Source organism: Amphiprion ocellaris, chromosome 24 (assembly GCF_022539595.1).
Source record: "Amphiprion ocellaris isolate individual 3 ecotype Okinawa chromosome 24, ASM2253959v1, whole genome shotgun sequence".
NCBI classification, from domain to species: domain Eukaryota; kingdom Metazoa; phylum Chordata; class Actinopteri; family Pomacentridae; genus Amphiprion; species Amphiprion ocellaris.
In genome coordinates this window covers 15700819-15721248 of record NC_072789.1, presented here as the reverse complement: position 1 = coordinate 15721248, position 20430 = coordinate 15700819, and the positions used below count along the sequence as shown (strand labels likewise).

Below are 20430 nucleotides of genomic sequence, written 5' to 3'. Positions count from 1 at the left end.
AAATCACTTTTAGGGACCTTCAGCAGCTCATCTGGCGTCGGCAGCCTCTGCACGTACATATCAGTCCGTACGGGGCCCGCCAAGCCCTGGCTGGTTCTCGCATATCCCTCAGGAAAAGCCCCCCTGAAATGATCCAGCGGGACAATCCACAGCCAAGGCAGAGTCTCATTTAACCAGTCCTCATGGAAAGCTTTTGGCTGGTCTCCATACTGTTGTGGGGGGTTCTATGGGAGCTCAGGTGCAGGAAATGAACAGTCTGGAAATGCGTGTTACTCTGGTTTTATTTACAGGTTACTTTAAGACAACAAAAGAAGATCAGATATACATTAACTCTAAATCGAGCGTACTAAGCTCGAAGTCCAAAAGCGGCCCCTATGGGCCGGGCAACTATAAAGAGGCGAAGCTCAAACTTAACTCACTGTGGTTTCTCCTCGACGAGGAGAGTCTACCTAAAGGTAACTAAACTCAAAATCTTTCAACAACGTAAGTACTACGACGGAAGTCGTTACATCCGGAGCCATCTGTGGCTCGAGCTATAAACTAGGACGAACTATGAACGTGAACCATAGGGATGCTCTGGACCGGTTCACAGCGGTGGCAGCCTGGACTGAGTAGCAACAGGTGGGCGAGGGAGGACGCCAGCAGGAGGGAGTCGACTCAGGTGTGGGTCTCCGTTTCTTGGAGGGAGCGATCAAGGTCTCGAGCTGCTGGTCCAACGGCAGGAACAGGTGGGTCCAACACTGAAACGAAGGAGGACACTGGACGTTAGTCAATCTGCGAAACAACACTCAGAATGGCTGAGAGTCAGGCTGTGAACCTCTACGAGTGGTGTGACGATCTGGCGCCGAGAGCTGGGTGGCGTCCGGTTATGTTGCAGCCGAGCCGCCACCTGATTGGTCGATCTCCACCTGTTCCTGCGCTGGCCGATTGTGCCAGATAGAGAACACCTGTTGCTCCTTAAGCGCTGCTGGGCTGTCTTAACCGGGAAGAATGGAGAGGGGAGGGAGGAAAAGCACTAACTGGGGCTGGCGGCTGCCAGCCTGACACATACATTCCTTTACTGACATAAAATATCAGATGCGTAGCAGGGGTAATTACCAGGTAATTCTGTGTTTCACACAGGAGAAATATATTCCAATAGCATGGATTCAGCACTGGGATTTTATTCTCCACACAATTTCTGGCTAATTCCCTGCTTCTGCTGCGATGATGGGTGCGGTCTCTTGGCTGGAAAGCTGGGTCCACTAATTCTATAGTAGCTTTCTGTGTTGGCGTGCTCCTCTGAGGTGTAATGGGTGCAGGGCTTACCGGTAGAGCTCGGGTGAGGCGGCTCGCTGGATTTTTAACAGGCACGTTTGCTGGCGTTTTCGAGGGCTGATCCACTATAGCAGGACCCGCTGCTGCTGCACATGTGAGATTGTAATATCCCCAGAACAATTTATTCCGAGGCAGAACAGTGAAACAAGTCTCATTCTTGTATCGTGCTGTATAGATCACCTCATTCTGCCAGAATCCTTGGCGTTCCTCACCTGGCCAAGGTGTGCAGCCCAACGTGCAGTACCATCTGGGACTCTGCTTCCGGATAAATCCAGTTGCACTGCACCTCCCTTTTTTCTGTCCCATTTTTGACCCAAATCCTAATTCCTATCTCTTCCCCACTAATCTGCCATCCCTCTAGAAACGGGCTTCTGCCTGTCAGGTTCTCAGAGGAAATAATTGTAATCCAGGTCTGCAAGGTGGCCTCTTCATCCGCAGCTGTAGCCCGTAATGGCCCAGTCCAGGTGATAATGTCTGCTGTAATGTTCCGGCCGTCTCCCCGCTCTCGTAACTGTCCAAATTGCTTCATCAGCTGAGACAGTTCCGACTCGTTCCGGCCGTGTCCCCACGCCCGTAACTTTGGGAGGAAAACAGTCCTGGGCTGGGCCACTCCGCAGGTCTGGGAAAAATTCTTAGTGGTGGTGTAATAGACCCTGGCATAATCCTGAGCCCAGGGCTCTTCTCCATACGCATACAAAATAGCAAGGATAATCCCAACTCCAAAAATCCCCGCGAAAATCTTAAGAAAACCATATATACACATCCATTTTCTGTCTCTGTGTCGCTGCTGAGTGAGCTGTCCAAGGTCCTGAGGAGCAGACTGAATATTCAGCTCCTCATAGGACCCAGAAGCCGGGCGACCAGTTAGTTCTTCATAGGGCCCAGACCCCGTCGAGCTTCCAGTCTCCGCCCGGTCGGACTCCCACACTGGTAGCTCCATTGTGTCTTCCGCTGTTTCCTCTTCCTTCTGACAACTGCACTTCTCCTTTTTAGGTGAACTATGGAGACAGGAGGTCTGCACACTATGCCATTCCTCGCTTTTTACACCCATCCTCTCAGCAACTTTGTATAGAGTGGTGAGGGGTGTTTCCACAGCTTTGGGTCCAGCCCTCGCCACACCCACTTCCACACTGCCACACGTAGCTGGTCTGGTTCCGGCATAGGTCCCACATACTGTGCCTGCCACGCACCCACCTCCACCACCATCTGCTGCATTTCTTCTTTTGCTTTGCTAAGGTGAGGAGGGACCCAACATGTGAGAAACAGGAATACAACGGCTGCCGGTCTTCAGTTAACAGCTCCACTGCGTACGCATACCTGCCGTGGGGAAACCACGCTGTTAACCCCCGCCGAGTAAGTGCGTACCCTGTGTGTGGTAAAACGGCAAAGTCAAAATCCTTAGCTCTCCTTGCCACATGATAACACACAGTACGTAGAGGCAGCGTCTGGTTCTCTATCACATACCTCTTTCTGTCCTTTATCATTTTCCACATTCCGCGCTCCATTCTGGGGCTTGTAGTCCACACCAGCATGTCCCCGACCCATATATCCATGTAGTTTCCCTGTAGAGGTTCAGCATAGTTCGGCCCCCATCTCAGCTTAATCAGAATCCCGCTTATCTCCAGTAAAGCCATATTCAGGATCCATGGTGATGAAACTGGACAGGTAGGGACGGAGCTACGCTCCCAGATACAATTAACATCACTCCGCTTGTAATCCCGCCGGTGGGTGTCTACCTGTCCCCCCGATTGTATCTGTGGCATCGTAACACATTTTCCACCTGGAGGCACAGATAAGTCCAGGTCGCGCACATACACATAATTACTCACAAAATAGGCAGCAGATCCACAGATAGTGTAAAGAAACTCAAAATCCATTTTTGGGTGGTCCAAATAAATCCTTTTGTTAGGAACCTTCAAAATGGTTTCACAGTCCACCGCGACTTCCCAGGAACAGCTCGCTGACCCTTAGGAAATTTCCTATATGCTCCCCGTTTCATCCGCATCGCATGATAAAGCCAGCAGGATGGTGGGGACACCCACCCTGCGCGGTACTCTTCTTCCATCTCAGAAGTCCATCCCAGGGTCCCTGGAACCCCTTCCCACCTTCTGTAGCGATTTTTTAATCCACTCTTTAAAAGTAGGTTTCTGCTTCACTGCTTTCCTGCTGACCGGGAGGGCTGCTCTCAGTTCCTCTTTCACGCTGGCCACTTCAACCCCGACAGAGTACACTCCTCTGAATGACACCACCACCATTCGAATTGTGATTCTTATTTTCACACTCTCGTCCGGCCTTATGGGAGTGGCTGCCCTGGACACCCATGAGTCCAACAGTTGCACTTTCCCCTCCCGCAGCCAGTCCTTAGGCGTGACAATATATTCCACACTCTTCTTTTTGGTCTTCGCATCCAGTCTGCCGTATGCATCCATACAGGTGACACTGTAATAGAGGTTAGTCTTTCTCATTCCACGCTCCACAGGAACAGGGCTTGCGTCCCTCAGGGGGACGGAGGGGTCATGAAAAACCTCCTCCACCAGTCTCCCCCACGTGGTCAGTTCCCAAGACCCCTCCCAGCCACCTCTCACCATCTCGCGGTGCTGGTCAGGTATGCAGTCCAACCCTGATGTATAGCCGGGGCTGGCAGGGTCTCGATAGACCCTAAACACCTGTGGGACCATAATGGAGTCCAATAGAGGGGTAGTAATTCCTACTCTCGGGGGGTCATACGGCCAAGATTCCTGTATGACCTTCTTCCACAGGTCAGGAGTCTCCTCTCCCCCTGACTCGATGTCTGGGTAGAGGGAGGGCACTGAAGCCGCAGCCCGCTGTGCATCAGTAGCGTAGGCTTCTGTTCTGGAAGCCACAGCTGGCCCCAGGCCCGTCTTGGTCTGCATTCCTCCCCCTGCTGGCTGCAAAGCAAACAGAGGATCGATGAACTTCCTCACCTGCCAGCCTTCAGCTTTCTCCATCATGACCAGCTGTCCACTTCTGCTCTGGATACTGCATCTCCCACAGAACTGTAGCTGCTCACCGTCCCATTGGCAAATGCATTCCCCATAATTAGGTCTCCCTGGTTTAATGTTCCACTGCGTTATGATGCACAATCTAGGGGAGATTTCTATTCTACATTTCCCACAGATAAATGCATCCATCACTTTTACTGGCTTAGGCACCAGCTGCCTCAATTCCTTCTTATTCTGCTTAATGGTGGTCGGTTTATCCATTCCTGGTCCCTCCCACTGTACTCCCAGTGCAGTTTGTTCATTGCATACCACACAGGTATTCTCCACCTTTCTCCACTGTAACACCTCAGTTTCATTTGACAAAAGTCCTTTTTTCGCATATTCCAATTTTCTAAGAGCTCTTCCCGCCCAGAGCCCTGTTGTGGTTCTTCTCAAGTTAACCACCCCTTTAATAGTGGCCACTCTAACAAAGGGCGGCAGGTCCTGTGTGCTCGTGGCCATGTCTATGTTCCTAATTGTCCTAGTCGCGAACTGGTTTCAGCTGCTCCACGCCCTGGATTCCACCTTTCTTCAACAGTACTGTGTTACTGTCTAAAATTCTTTTAATAATGTCTGATTTTTCATACTTAGCCTTCACTGCAGCACCGGTGGGGGCATCTCTCGCTTTAATCCACACCCGCTGCCCAACTTTAAATGGAACCTTTGGGTCTGGAACCTCCCCTGCATGTCCAGTGCCCCACCCCACTTCCTCTGACGTAAAGGGGCGTCTATTTAGCTCTAATGCAGGGGACAGTCGTTTAGCGCGATGACGGTCATTCAGGGCCTCCCCCACCTCCACGGCTTTAGTACTCCACTCCCTGGAATTAGCATTTTTAGCAATCCAGTTTTTTACCAGTCCTATGGTGCGTTCCACCACCCCATTCGCTTGTGAAGTGTATGGCGGGGAATAAACTCTCGCTATTCCATGCTGCTGACACCATAAGTCCACCTTGGCATTCCTAAAGTGAGTCCCATTATCGGTCCGAAGCTCTTTAGGTAATCCCAAACCGCTGCACCAGCATAAAAATTACACTATTCCCATTAGCTTTTTTCACTGGTCTGATGACCACATATCCTGACATCCACAAGCACCAAAAGGTATCTCTCACCTTTTCTTCCTGTAACCCCCATCGGTCCTGCAACATCCATGCAAACAGACCCCCAGGGGACGATGCTCTTAATAGTGAGCCCATCTACCCGCTGCCCTCTGCGACCAGTGTTGTACTTTCCACACACCTCACAGTTCCGCAGGACACGCCAGATATTGCGCCCCGAAATCCAAAGACGCTGCTTCTCCAGCTCTCTCCACATTGGAATGATGCCAGCATGCCCGTTACTCTCATGAACGGCCTGCACCACTTCCTCCACGTATTTCTCCGGGACCTCCCTTCCTCTAGGAGTTTCGTCCCACTTCTCGATTCCCACAAAAACGATTTTCCTCATTTGAACAAAACGGTCAACTTCATCATTCCCTCGCCAGTGAATGCCCTCACGTGTGTGGGCTTTTTGATGCGCAACCTCCAGTTCCATGTTGTGCCGCAGCTCAGCTACCTTCTCCCATAGCTCTCTATGAGCTACCGGTTTACCCTTGGCACTTTCATAGTTATTATCCTCCCAAATGGATAAATCCTCATTCAGGGCCTTGTCGTAGTTTCTCTTAAACCTCAAGGATGTGTAGATGTTGAAGAAAACGTCCATTGACACTGTTACTTTTTTGATATTATTTATTACATAAATAAGACAGCATCTGAACAGGCACCATGGTCTGCCTGTGGAGAGTTTCCCAGCCAATATGAAAATCCCACAGAACAAAGGGCTGGTGGTCATTTTATACCCTCTGGTAAAGGATAGAATTACAGCATCTAGTTTACAGCCCCACTAAAGAGTGACAACTCCTCAGACAAGACTCCCCTTCTGTGCATTCCTAAGGGTCACAAATCAGCTATAGGTTAACAGTGGACCCCAATGTCAACAAAGCATAGGATTTCTGGAGCCTGAAAACACATACCTCAGTACTTACTACCACCTGTTAGTTAAAAGGTCACTTTATGGTCAACAACTATCAGAACTCATATCAGATCAGATACTACAGCCTGCACACAGTAGTAGCTGTCAGTCACTATTTTTGCTCTCTGCAACTTCCTCTTTTCTAACTCCAACAGCCCTTCCAGCACTGCTGTGACTTCTGCTGCCTGCGCGCTGCCCTGAATTTGACCTCTCCTCCGGCAGCACTCTGTGTCCCCCTGCTTTAGGATAAATCCCCAAAATCCAGTGTCTTCTGCACTCCTCTTTGATCCATCTGTGTAAAGTGTCCACTCGCATAGTTTGTTCTTAGTCCCATCTGGTTTCACTGTCTTCTTAGCAGCGGGCTGTGCAGATTCAATCTCTAGCTGAGGGTCTAGAAGAATGTCCTCCCATCTCCCCCACCTAGCCTTTGTGGCCTCCAACGTACCTTTTCTCAGGAATCTGTGCACCTGGCTTTGTGTGACGACTCTTATACTGAGGCCCTGTGACAAATCCTTCAGCGCCCCCCAGTATCTAGCCAGAACGGCCAACTCCTTCTCTTCCAGTGGATACTTCTTCTCCACTGAGGACAGAGTGTAGCTCCACAGTGCCACCAGTCCCGCTCCTTCATTACTGACTTTAACCACTGCATCTTCTCCATCACAGGTAATTTCTGCCACCAGCCCAGAACAGGTACTCCTTGGCTCCAGCCTCAGAGCCCCCTCGACAGCTGTTTTAAGCTGCTCTAGGTTACTCTGGTCTGTAGCTGTCCATGTCCATCCTCTGTGTCATCAGCGATAAACACATCATCTATGTACACCGTTGCCCCCAGTCCATCCAAAATGTCCATCACTGCTGACTGGAAAACATTAGGGGAATTCTTAAATCCTTGTGGCAGGCGAGTCCACACATAAGCTCTTCCCTTATGAGTAAAAGCTGTTTTCCCTTGTGACGCTTTAGCCAGCCTCAAAGAAAAAAACCCATTGGCCAAATCTATGCAGGATTTGTACTTTTTCACTTGCAGTGTCTTTAGAGTACCTAGTGGGTTTATTAAACTTGCCTTATTCACCACTGTCCGGCGATTGAGGGCCTTAAAGTTGATGACAGGCCTCCCAGCCACCTCCTGCTGACTCAGGCTTTTTCACTGCCTGTATCGGGCTGTTGGTTATAGGATTTGGCTCTTCTCGTATAATCCCCAAAACGCTCAGTTCTCTCACAATCATGTCCATTTCCTCAACTGCACCAGGGTTAAGGGGATATTGCCTCACTGCTGGATGAACCCCCCAAGTTATCGTGTGGGTGTATTTCTCACCTAGGTCGCCGCAGTCGTTCTTAAAACGGGCCACCTGTGCTCTCTCTATAATTCCTCTCAGTCTCTCTTTTCCCTCTTGCGAAAAATCACTTCCTTCAATCTTTTGCTCCGTGACCTCCGGGACATTCACAGCTTTATACCATACGTCCCCCTGTTGTGAATCCAGACGTATCAGGCGAGCACACAGGTTCTTCAGTCTCCCCCTAACCGACGTTTTCATATGTTGACCTTTATACAGTTCTTTTAAGTCTGTGGTTGTTATTAGATTATAAAGCCCCAATAACCATATAATCCCTTTCCAGACAACAAAAGGAAATTTTGTAATAGTTCCATCTGCTAATTGAACTTTTAGATGTCCCTTCGCATCGAGGCTGTTGCAGGTCATGGACACCTCTGCCCCAGAGGGAACCCCCTCCACATCAGTGTAGATGTCATCCCCATCCCAGTAGGCATTCTCTAGGGTGAACCGCACCTCCTCAGCTGTCATTGTTTGGGCCCCCGAGATGCCTCTTTACGGGACTCCCGGAGGGCCTGCTTCACTTCAGGTGTAAGTTTATCAAACTCCTCTCGTGGCAAAAAAGGAATTCTATTATCCCCGCTGGAGACCTGCCGCTGCGCAGGAGGGCGCTGGGCCCCACCCTCCTGCCCCCCTTCTCGTCTGATTTGTGCTGACTATGCAGGCGGCCTCGGCGCTGTTCCTCTCTGCTGCTGCGTTGTGTTGTGTGGCGTCTGCCGTGCTGTTTTAATTTTAGAAGGCTGGCTGGCCTCTTTTTCTCTCTTCTCTCTGTAGTATTTCCTGGTCAAATCCCACTTTTTCACCACCGACGTTATCTGGAAAACAGTTGAGTCCACTGGCTCAATAAACTCCACCTCTCCGTGTGCACCTCCAGTCACCAACCTGAGCGCACGTACAAAGCCCCTGGGTGGAATTCTCTGCTGAATCTCATGCCAGACCTGCGTCAGGGTCTGACCCCTGGTCAGCCTCTGCCGTGCCCTGCGGAGCCAGGCATCCTCATCCTGGTCATCATCCAGCACCAGCCTATCAAAGACGTTCTGCGCTGGTTCATGTTGGCAGACTGGGTTTCTGGTCACATAGCTCAGCCACAGCTTTTTTGCACCTTCATGGTCTGTAGCACTATTCACCAGTGGCCAGTTCTCTATCAAATAATCCACCATGTCCTGCTCAGGAGACTTGTCTGGCACTATGAGTCTTATCTTATTAAAGTCTGTCAAATCCTGTGCAGGAGTGAGCGCGGACATTTCTGCCACGCTGACAACCCGTTCTTTCCCACCGTTCAGGTGCTCTGCAGGCTGCGGGACTTCTTCTTCATCCCCACTATCAGTGAGCCCCTCGTTGTCAGCGCATTCCAGCTCTTTAGAGTATATGTATGCTGCTTTCTTCATTCTGCGGAGCATTACATCATACCCTATAGCTGTATAACCCGCCCTGAAGTTAGCTGTCAGTTCTTTGCTAGCTGCCAGCCTGCCATAAGTGGGCATCATCAGTATATTAGCCCACTCCCCCATCTTTGCATTGACCCTTAGTTCTTGCCACTCACCCGGGTCGTCTCGCCAGCGGGCAGGAATGTCATAATCACCCTGAGGTGGGACAGACTGATTATGACAGGCCGGGGGGCCTACACACCTGAGTGTGTAGGCCCCCCGGCGATCCTTAGTGGCGATAGGCCACACACTGAGATTCTTCGCTTTTTTCTTTGAAACATCCAGCACTGAAAAAACTTGTATATCCTTCTTCGCCCCCTTTCTGGAGCCCACCTTCAGTACCTTCACCCTGCTTGGCGTAGGATAATCCATAGAGGCAGCGATCTCGTCCTCGCTGACCCCACTCTGCTCAGCCACATTGTCCATCCCAGGTTCTGCTGGAGCCTCTGCCGCCCCCTGATCTCCTCCATCTGACAGGAGCTGGGGGTTCCTTATAGGGGACCCTCCCGCAATCTCACTGTGCGGCGCTGCTCCACCCTGGGACGCGGCTGACCCCCTGCTGGCGCGTTCTGGAGGCCCCTGCTGAGCTCCCTGCAACTGTGTACTTCCGCTTTCGTCGTGCGAGTCCCCCAACGCGCCAGCCTGCTGCCACTGCAGTCTCTGCACAACCGGAGCAGGTTGAGCCTGAGCTCCCCACTCAGCAAACCCCGGGCCGGAAGAAGGAGGGGTCCTTATGATGCCCGATGGTGCTGACACCCTGCGGTCACCAATCTCTAGTCCCCCCCAGGTCACGTTGCCCCCCGCTGGTGCGTTCCTCGGTGTAGATGCCTGCCTCAGCCTCCGGCTGGGTCTAGCTGGCAGCCCGACATTTTCTGCTTCCAGCTGCTGCTCCCCTCTGTTTCTCACCTCATCATCTCTCAGCTGCTCCGCACGTCGAAGAGGCCCCTCCAGGCGCCTCCTTCGTTCATCCTCCTGCACCTGTGATGACATAATCACTATCTCCTTTATCTGGTTGCAGTGTACATGAGCATTGATCTGCAAAGTCGCCGCTCTGGTTGCTGCCTGCTCAGCTATTTCCCAGTGCAGGTTATTAGATCTCAGTCCATTATTGCAGATCATCACCCTTCTAAATCCCAAATCATTCGCTCGTGACAGTCCAGACGACAGCGCCTCCACCAGGTGCTCCCGGTAGCATCCAATGTCCATATTGTCTTTATACTTATCCACCAACACGTGCACCACTGCATAGAATGAGCTGGACCCCCCGCTGGTTACTACCACCGGTGCCTCTTTCGTCAGCCATCTTCTGCTGCTACCCCTGAAGTCCTTTATTTCGCCCACATAATCCTCTCCTGCCTCACTTATCAGCACCCTCTGGAATTTAGGGTTCCGGACTCTAACAGCTGCTGACGTAGCCATCAATAATCCATCAGCATTTATTCCCCAGGGCTCTCCCGTCACATGGAACAGTCCTGCACCGACTTCATTCATAAACTTTTTCCCCCCCTGGGGAAGAGGGTTCAGTAATGGCCTATCAGGCCTAAACGTCCTGACCCTACCTTTCTGCTCCGCTTTTTTCCCATGTGCCTGCTCCACTTCTGTGGTAACATCTCCACAGGAACGGGTGAACTCTTTCAGTGCTTCAATCACAGACTTATTAGCAGCCACCATCCTCTCCAGCCTCCAGTAGCCATTTTGCACTTCATTTTGGACATTTTGTGTGTTTTTAAGTTTGTTTTTGTTTCAAATTGTTCATGTTTTAATCCTTTTGGTCATTTCACATGTCTGTTTGGTCATTCTGTGACTTACATTGATCATTTCTCTTTCAGTTTTCATTTCTTTTTTGTACTGTGTTGTTCATTTTATCTGTCATTTTAGTAATTTTGCATCACTTTAAGGTTGTTTTTGTTCAATTTTGCTTATTTTCCATCTTATTTGGATCATTTTGTGCATTTCAGTATGTTTTTAGGAAGACAAAGTTGTATAAATCAGAGTGTAAATGATATTTGAACAAACCTCTCAGTAAAACCTTTAGAATGTTGAGTAGAATAAATTTGGACAGTGGTGAATGTAAGTGAATGTTTCTACATCAGTTTGATCATTTCAAGGCTCATTTTGGCCTTTTTTTCTAATTCAGGTCATTTTTCATCTCTTTATGTTGTTTTTTGTACCATCTTGTGTGGTTTTTTGGGGGTTACTTTGTTTGTTTAAACATTGTTTTTGTTTAAAATTGTTCAGTTTGTGGCTCATTTTGATCATTTTGTCTCCAATTTTGGCCAGTTTATGTCTTTAGGGTTGTTCTTTCTTAAAATTTGATGATTTTGTGCATTTCAGCATGTTTTTAAGAAAAAAAAATGAATAAATCAGACTGTAAATGATATTTGAACAAAGCTCTCTGTAGAAACCTGAGTATTGAATAGAATAAATTTAGACAGCTTGGTGAATGTAAGTGAAGATTTCTGGATCAGTTTGGTCATTTTGAGACTCATTTTGGTCATTTTGTGTCATTATGTGTTTAATTTTGGTCAGTTTACATCTTTTGGTCTGTTTTTAAACATTTTACATCCTTTCATGTTTTTTGTACCATTTTTGTACATTTTTATTGTCTTAATTTTAGTCATTTTGCATCAGTTTAAGGTTGCTTTTTTCATTTTGTCTCATTTTGGTCATTCATCTTTCTCTGCTTCTTTCTCTGCAGATTGCCAGGATTTTCTTAAAGAGCCTCACGATGGTCCCTGAATGTCCACCCAAACTGATGGAGCTTCTGCATCATCCATGGCTGAGATAGAAACACCACTCAGACACAACACAAACATCACATGACAGAAAAAGCCTTAATTATCGTTCATATTTTTTTTTTTTTTAAAAAGTAGAAAACGTATCCGCATCTCGTCAAGGAGAGATGACAAAATCTCAATCAAACCACCGCGTACTGGCAGCTGTAGAGAATACAAAGATGATAGAACTTACTCAACACGAAACTTCGCAAACTCGCTATTACAGGAAATACACCGTTATTTCCCAAGTCTGCACGGAGTCTCACAGACTTCGGAAAATGAGTAAAACATGCAGACTTGTTCGTACTCGACGGGAATCAAAATAAATTAAATAAATTAAAATGAACAATACAATCAAAAATAACTAGAAATTACCAATACAATAAAAGTAACTAAAATACACCAAAATTAACAATACAATAAAAATGATTAAAATCAATAAAAATTACCAATACAATGAAAATAAATGAAATAATTATGAATTAAAAATGCAATATAAATCAATGAAATAAATAAAACTTAATACAATAAAAATGAATAAAATAAATAAAAATTAACAAAACAATGAATTTCAATGACATGAATAAAATTAGTAATATAATAAAAATAAATAAAATAATTAGATAGTAATAATACAATAAAAATAAACAAAACACATAAAACCTACTACAATAAAAATTAATGTTTTAAAAAATTATCAATACAATAAGAATAAATAATATAATTAGAAATTAACAATTCAATGAAAATGAATAAAAAAATATAAAACATAATCCAACAAAAATGAACAAATTAGAAAAAATTAACAATACAATATAAATGAATAAAATCAATGAAAACTAAAAACACCATAAAATTATTAAAATAAATACAATTTGACAATAAAATAAAAAATAATGAAAATTACCAATACAATAAAATTGAATGAAATGAATAAAAATCAACAATACAATAAAATTATTAATATAAAAAAATTGAGAATACAAAAAATGACTAAAATAAATCTAATTAACAAAACAATAAAAATAAATGTAATAATTTGAAATTGATAAAACATTAAAAATAATTGAAATAAAAAAATTAATGAAGCAAAAAGAATAAAATAAAAAATTATCAATACAACACAAATAAACAAAATAAGTAGAAATTAACAATAAAATAAAATTAATGAAATAATAAAAATTAACAATACAATAAAAATGATTAAAATAAATACAATTTGACAATACAATAAAAAATGATGAAAATTACCAATAAAATAAAACTGAATAAAATAAATAAAAATTATCAATACAATAAAATTATTAAATTCAAAAAAATTGACAATACAAAAAAATAAATCAAATTACAAAAACAAAAAAAATAAATGCAATAACTACAAATTAATAATACAATAAAATTAATAAAACTTAATACAAAAAATGAATGAAATCAAAAATTATCAATACAATGAAAATAAATAAAATAAGTACAAATTAACAATACAATAGAAATTTAAGAAATAATCAAAATTAACAATACAATAAAAATGACTCAAATAAATCAAATTACCAAACCAATAAAAATAAATGCAATAATTAGAAGGTAATAATACATTAAAAATAAAAAATGAATAAAATAAAAAATATATATAAATACAATGCAAATAAATACAATAATTAGAAATTAAGAATACAATAAAAATGAAAAAAAAATAAAACTAATAATAGAAATAAATAAAATAAAAAAATTAACAATACAATAAAAATTTATGAATTAATGAAAATTGACAATACCATGAAAATTCATCAAATAATGAAAATTAAAAATGCAATAAAAAATTTCAAACTAGATAAAAGACTACAATAAAAGTTAACGAAATATTGAAAGTTAACAATACAATACAAATTATTAAAATCAATAAAAAATGGACAATCCAATAAAATTATCTAAGCTTAACAAAAATTACCAATACAATAAAATTAACTTAAAAATAAAATTAAGAATATAATAAAATAAATTAAATAATTAGAAATTAATGATACAATAAAAATAAAACAATTAAATAAAAATAGTAAAACAAGAAATTATTAATAAAATAAAAATAAATAAAATGATTAGAAATTAACAATACAATAAAATGAATAAAATAAATAAAACCTAATACAATAAACATTAATGAAATAATGAAAATTAGCCATACAATAAAAGTGAATAAAATAAATAAAATTAACAATACAATAAAATTGATTAAAATAAATAAAAATTGACAATACAATGAAAAATTCATCAAATAATGAAAATTAAGTTTACAATAAAAATGAATAAAATAAATAAAATTACCAATACGATAAATATTAATGAAATAATGAAAATTAAGATTACAATACAAATGAATAAAATGAATAATAATTAATGAAGTAATGAAAATTAACAACACAATGAAAATGAATACAATAAATAAACATTAACAATACAATAAAAATTGTTAAAATCAATAATAATTGACAATACAATAAATAATGACTAAAATAAATAAAATTACCTCTGCAATAAAATTAATGAAATAATGGAAATTACCAAAACAATAAAATGAATAAAATAAATAAAACTTAACAATACAATTAAAGTTATTAATATAAATCGAAATTGAAAAAAACAATAAAAATTACTAAAGTAAATAAAATTACCAATACAATAAAAATGAATAAAATCAAGAAAAATTGACAATACAATATATTTAATGAAATTATGAAATTTAACAATGCAGTAAACAATGAATAAAATCAATAAAAATTAACAATACATTAAAATTATTAAAATCAAGAAAAATTATCAATACAAATAAAAATTGTTAAAATTAATAAAAATTGACAGTACAGTAAAAATTACTAAAATACATAAAATGACCAATACAATAAAAATGAATAAAGTCAATAAAAATTTACAGCACAATAAAAATCATTAAAATAAATAAAAATTGACAGTACAATAAAAATTAATGAAATAATGACAATTAACAGTACAATAAAAATCAATAAAAATATATGAAATAATGAAAATTAACAAAACAATAAAAATGATTAAAATGAATCAAAATTAACAATACTATAAATAACTATTAAAATCAATAAAATTTGACATTACAATAAAAATTAATGACATCAGTAAAAATTAACAACACAATAGAAATTAATAAAAGAGTGTTGGAATATACGTGCCATGAACCGTCTCGAACTTGTCGATAGACGAAATTATATCTCAAACCATGGCATTCTTGCTGATTCGGAAAGTATAAAATATTAAGTACAAATCCGAAAATTTTCGTCCGTCAAAGGCTTTCAACCCCTACAATTAAAAGGAATCAAATAAATAAAAATTAGCAACACAATAAATAGAAATAAAATAAATACAAATTAACAGTATAATAAAAGTGAATAAAATAAAAAAATAACAATACCATAAAAAGAAATAAAATAAATATAAATCAACAATACAATAAAACTAATAACAAATAAAAATTGACAATACAATAAAAATTAACTCAATAATGTTTTTCCTCAACAACATCTCCATGACTTAAACACATTGTGGCCAGACGGTCCATATTTGTTAATATATCATATTAGATGAACATTTTATAAAAATCACCAGAGGCCTCACATTTACAATTGGAAAACACTCTTTAAATGTTGTTTTGAGAACGTTCCTACTTTGTAATCATTGAACAAAATCTGTGTTCCTGACTACATCTTTTGAATGTTGACGCTAAAAGAATCATATTAACTTTACAGGAACATTACTGGAAATGAAAATATTTGTAAAACGTAGTTTAAACATTAGACTAAAACATGATTAGAACCTGCAGCTAATGTTAGCCAGAGTGGTGGGAACGTTCTCCTGTGGAGCTTCAGAACTTCACCCTCCACTGTGTTTCATGTTTCAGAATGGGAAGCACCTTTATAGAAGTGGCAGGAAGTGGATTCAGGCTGATCCTGGTTCTGGAGAGACCGGTTCCCTCCGGAGGGCAGCGGAGGTTTGCTGGAGGAGGCGGAGGCCAAGGTAGGCTGTTGGGAGAATCCTGTTTCTGAGGTTTTAGTTTACCTCACAGTAGAACATTCTGAACTGTTTATCACAAGTTTACAAAACCTCACGTCCTCACGAATGTTAGAAGTACACATGGTACCATCATCTTCCTAAGTCTGAGCCACTCATGCAGGCTTTGAAAAATGAAGGAACTTACATTAAGCAGACTCACTTGTATAAAGTAATATTTTAAAATACACGTCGACCTGTCATCGACCCAAGTCTGCACAGAGTCTGGTGACTTCAAAATGACTACATTTAGGGACTCGCGTCTCTCCAAGGCTGCATTAACTCTCACAGACTTGAGGAGATCACGAAGTTTCAGCTGGACCCTCATGTATTCACCAATGCAGAAAGAACAAGTCTTCTTCCCAAGTCTGTTCAAAGTCTTGTACACTTTGGCAGGTGATGGAATTTACGAATTCTTAAGTACTCACCGATGTTGAAGGTATCCGTTGTACTGTCATCTTCTCAAGTTTGCACAAACTCTGGTAGACTTTGGAAAATGCCGAACGTTACATTACATGGACTCATTGTACTCGTAGACACAGGAAGTGTACATCCTATCGTCCTCTCCCAAAGTCTGTACAAACTCTTAAAATCTTTGGAAGAGGACGGTACAACTTCAATTGTCTGCATCACTGAGTACAAGGAAATCCATGTAACGTAACTTTCGGCATTATTTAACGTGATAAAATTTCCCTTCATTTAAATTTACTTCACACTGACTCATACTTGCTTTCTCAAAAAAATATCCAAGATGTATTTCCATCTTCTGAAGTCTGCACAGACTCTGGTAGACTTGAGAAGTTGACGAAACATTCGAAACCTAACATACGCGTCGACGTTGAACGTATGTGTCGTACCATCATCTTCCCAAACTCTTGTGGACTTCTTGAAAGTCTGTCAGAGCAACTGTCATCATTTTCCACTTAATGCTGCTCTGATGCTGTTTTCTGTCAAACCACAAGAACTCACGTCGTTTTTTCTTCCTTCTCTCCTGCAGCCTCCATCCAGCCGTCCGTGGAAAGGGGATCTCTCTTTGAATTGCCTTTCCCGAGGTTTCTTCCCATCTTCCATGGGGAGTTTTTTCTCATCTTCATAGAGAGCTTGGGCTGGATCAAGACCTCCTCAAAAATAAAACTTCATTATAATAAATAACACATGATTATAGATTATTTCCAGATTACATTTAGAGTTACATCCTGGTTAATAAGTTGTTTACACAAAACCAAGTTGAACTGCACATTTTAGAGGACATTGTACATTTATTATATAACGTATTAAAGAGCTACTTTACAGATTCAGATTAATAATTCAAAATATGACCAAAAAATAAGTTCTGGTGTATGATTAGATGTTTTTTTTCCCCTAGTGGAAATTCACAAAATGTAAAATAAATATAAATTGAAGCCAGCCTTGGCTTTACCAGCTGCAAAATTAAAGTTATCTACATGCTAATGCATTTAAAAGGTGTAATCCCGTTATATAAAATACAGTTTTACAAGTTAATGAAATTAGTTAAATACATGGTTGCAAGATTACAAGCCCAAGGTACTGATTTAGCTAAACCTTTTAAGTTGCAAACATTTATTTATGTTTATATTGTTTTGACATAATAATGTTTCACCGACTTAATTTTGTGAAAAATTTAAAATCAGATTTTTAAATTGGCAAACTGAAGAAAGAAAGAAAGAAAGAAAGAAAGAAAGAAAGAAAGAAAGAAAGAAAGAAAGAAAGAAAGAAAGAAAGAAAAAGGCCACGTCTTGTCACAGCATCTATAAAACTGTGGTTAGTTTCCCAGTCCATCCACTCGATTTTAGTGTTTGTTTAAGAAGCTCTACAAGGGAAAAAAGAAAAAGACGTAACTAAAAAAAAAAAATATATATATATATAAGGCCACGTCTTCCAAAGTTGTTTAAATCAATCCAACTGGACTTTAAGAAGGTTCCTTGAAGATCCTCCTCAGTTTTTCAGACAGTCCAGACACATACGGAATCACTATATTTATATATGTGTATAACATAGTGATTCCGTATGTGTCTGGACTGTCCGAAAAACTGGGGAGGATCTTCAACAAACACCAGGTCCCTGTCTTTTTTAAGCCAAATAACACACTCAGACAAAGACTGGTCCACCCAAAAGACCCCACACCACACAGTCAGAAGAGCAACCTGGTGTATGAAGTTAAATACAGCGAGGAATGCTCAGATCTCTACATAGGGGAAACCAAACAGCCACTTAAGCGTATGGCTCAACACAGAAGAGCCAGTTCCTCAGGACAGGATTCGGCTGTCTTCCTTCACCTCAAGGAAGAGGGACACTCATTTCAGGACACCAATGTTCAGATTTTGGACAGGGAGGACAGATGGTTTGAGAGAGGCGTGAAAGAAGCCATCCATGTCAAAGTGGAGAAGCCATCTCTGAACGGGAGGGGTGGTCTGCGACATCATCTTTCGCCATTTTACAATCAGGTCCTTTCTAAACTCCCCAAAAGAACTACTCAGCAGAATGACTCAGGTGAGGTGGCTCATGCCAACGACCACCATTAGCATACGAGGGCTCGGTGAAACTCGCATTTTAACGACCCCCTTTGTGTCACTCCCTGGCTCCCAACGACCATCGTTGAGGAGCCAGGTGGGCCTTGGCAATGGTCGTCGGAATGTGAATAACACTGACCATACCTCACAGGGGTTATAAGCTGAGGCAACATCAACCACGACCAGAACTGAAGAAGCCTCTTGGACGAGAGGTGAAACGTCTTCAAGGAACCTTCTTAAAGTCCAGTTGGATTGATTTAAACAACTTTGGATAACCATGACCTGGATGAATGAGAAACTACACGGACATCAATGCCACGTCTTGTCACAGCATCTATAAAACTGTGGTTAGTTACCCGTTCCATTGCTTACTGCCATACAAGCCTGAATACGCCCAATCTCGTCTGATCTCAGCAGCTAAGAAGGGTAGGGCCTGGTTAGTACTTGGATGGGAGACCGCCTGGAAATACCAGGTGCTGTAAGCTTTTTACATCTCCTCACAACCTGCACAGGACGCTGTTGCTCATTCTCTGGAGACAGGTGGCAACTAAAACCTCTCTGGGTTATTAAAAGCCAACGAGTGAACTGATTCTGCCTCCACGTCTGCAGGAGACCTTCTCTGTTTCTTGGTTCCTCCTCCGACCACCAGGTGGCGCCTCCTGCTTTCAATTGAGGCTGTATGTGAGAGAGTTAAGGTGGATCAGCTGCAGCTGATGCTGATTTGTTGTTGCTTCTGTTGTGGCTGTACCTTAGACTGTACAATAAAGATGGGCATATAGCGACTGGCTCCAAAAATGAAGCCTCAACAAAGTGTCAAAAACTTGCAGTGCCACTCCGTCCGACAGGGGCTGGCTCCAAAACGCTCTGGTTCCACAGACCCCAGTTCTACATGGCAAAAAGTAAGAGACGAAAGACTGCTTTTCTGCAGCTCAGGATTTTTTGTTCTCTGACTTCTCATGGTCAAAAGCAGAGATCAGGTGGCCAATCTGAAAGTAAGCCAATATTGAATTTCATAGAAAGCGGCAAAATTTTAGTGACATCACGGGGCGCTGCTACTTGACTGACAGTCTGGTCTGGAATGATTGACAGGCCATGAGGAGACGTAAAAGGTTTACAGCACCTGGTATTCCCAGGCGGTCTCCCATCCAAGTACTAACCAGGCCCGACCCTGCTTAACTTCCGAGATCAGACGAGATCGGGCGTATTCAGGCTGATATGGCCGTAAGCAACAGAAGGACTCGCTTACGGGGCTTTTCTACGTGTCCGTCATCACCATCCCCTGAGTCCTGATGTCCATGTGAACGTGACAAAAAGCTCTCAACACGCTCACACACTTTGTCCACCATGGCAGTAAAGAGCTGCCGTTACACAACAAGGTATTGATTGTAGCATCACCTTCAGCCCAAAATGAAAACGTTTGTGACACAGAAACACATCAGCGATGATAAATCACCTCACATCACACCATGTACAACAGTGTCGCAGAGACAGGCTCCTGCAAAGGACATTTTCACTCACTTTTAGTGTTTGTTTAAGAAGCTCTACAAGGGAAAAAAAAGAAAAAGGCGTAACTAAAAAAAAAAAAAATACATATATATATATATATATATATATATATATATATATATATAATGCCACGTCTTGTCACAGCATCTATAAAACTGTGGTTAGTTACCCAGTCCATCGCTTACGGCCACACCAGCCTGTGTGTGCATGTGCAGTTCAACCAGGAAGTAAGAGAGACCAGTGAGGAAAACCAAGTAATTGTTCTGTGGGAAATTGTCATTGAGGTGATTTGGAGCGTTTTTGAGACACAAATTGAGTTTTTTACAACCCCCAGCAGTGGAAACACTGTTTGGGGGTTATGTTTTTGAGTTGATTTTTGTTTTTTGATGGACTTTGAGAGAGCGACACGTCAAAGGGTGAGCATGGTGGTGGGAAGGAATGACAGCACGGCTAAGGACAATACG

The 20430-nt window shown here is 41.8% G+C and overlaps 1 non-coding gene and 1 pseudogene across 1 annotated transcript; one reads left to right on the top strand and one right to left on the bottom strand.

Moving 5' to 3' along the window:
• Positions 1-18826: 18826 nt before the first annotated feature.
• Positions 18827-18945, top strand: LOC111579730 (5S ribosomal RNA; annotated as a pseudogene).
• Positions 18946-19568: 623 nt separating this feature from the next.
• On the bottom strand, positions 19569-19687 carry LOC111579726 (5S ribosomal RNA). Its single transcript, XR_002747110.1, has one exon. It is a non-coding gene; the product is annotated as a 5S ribosomal RNA (ribosomal RNA).
• Positions 19688-20430: the final 743 nt, after the last annotated feature.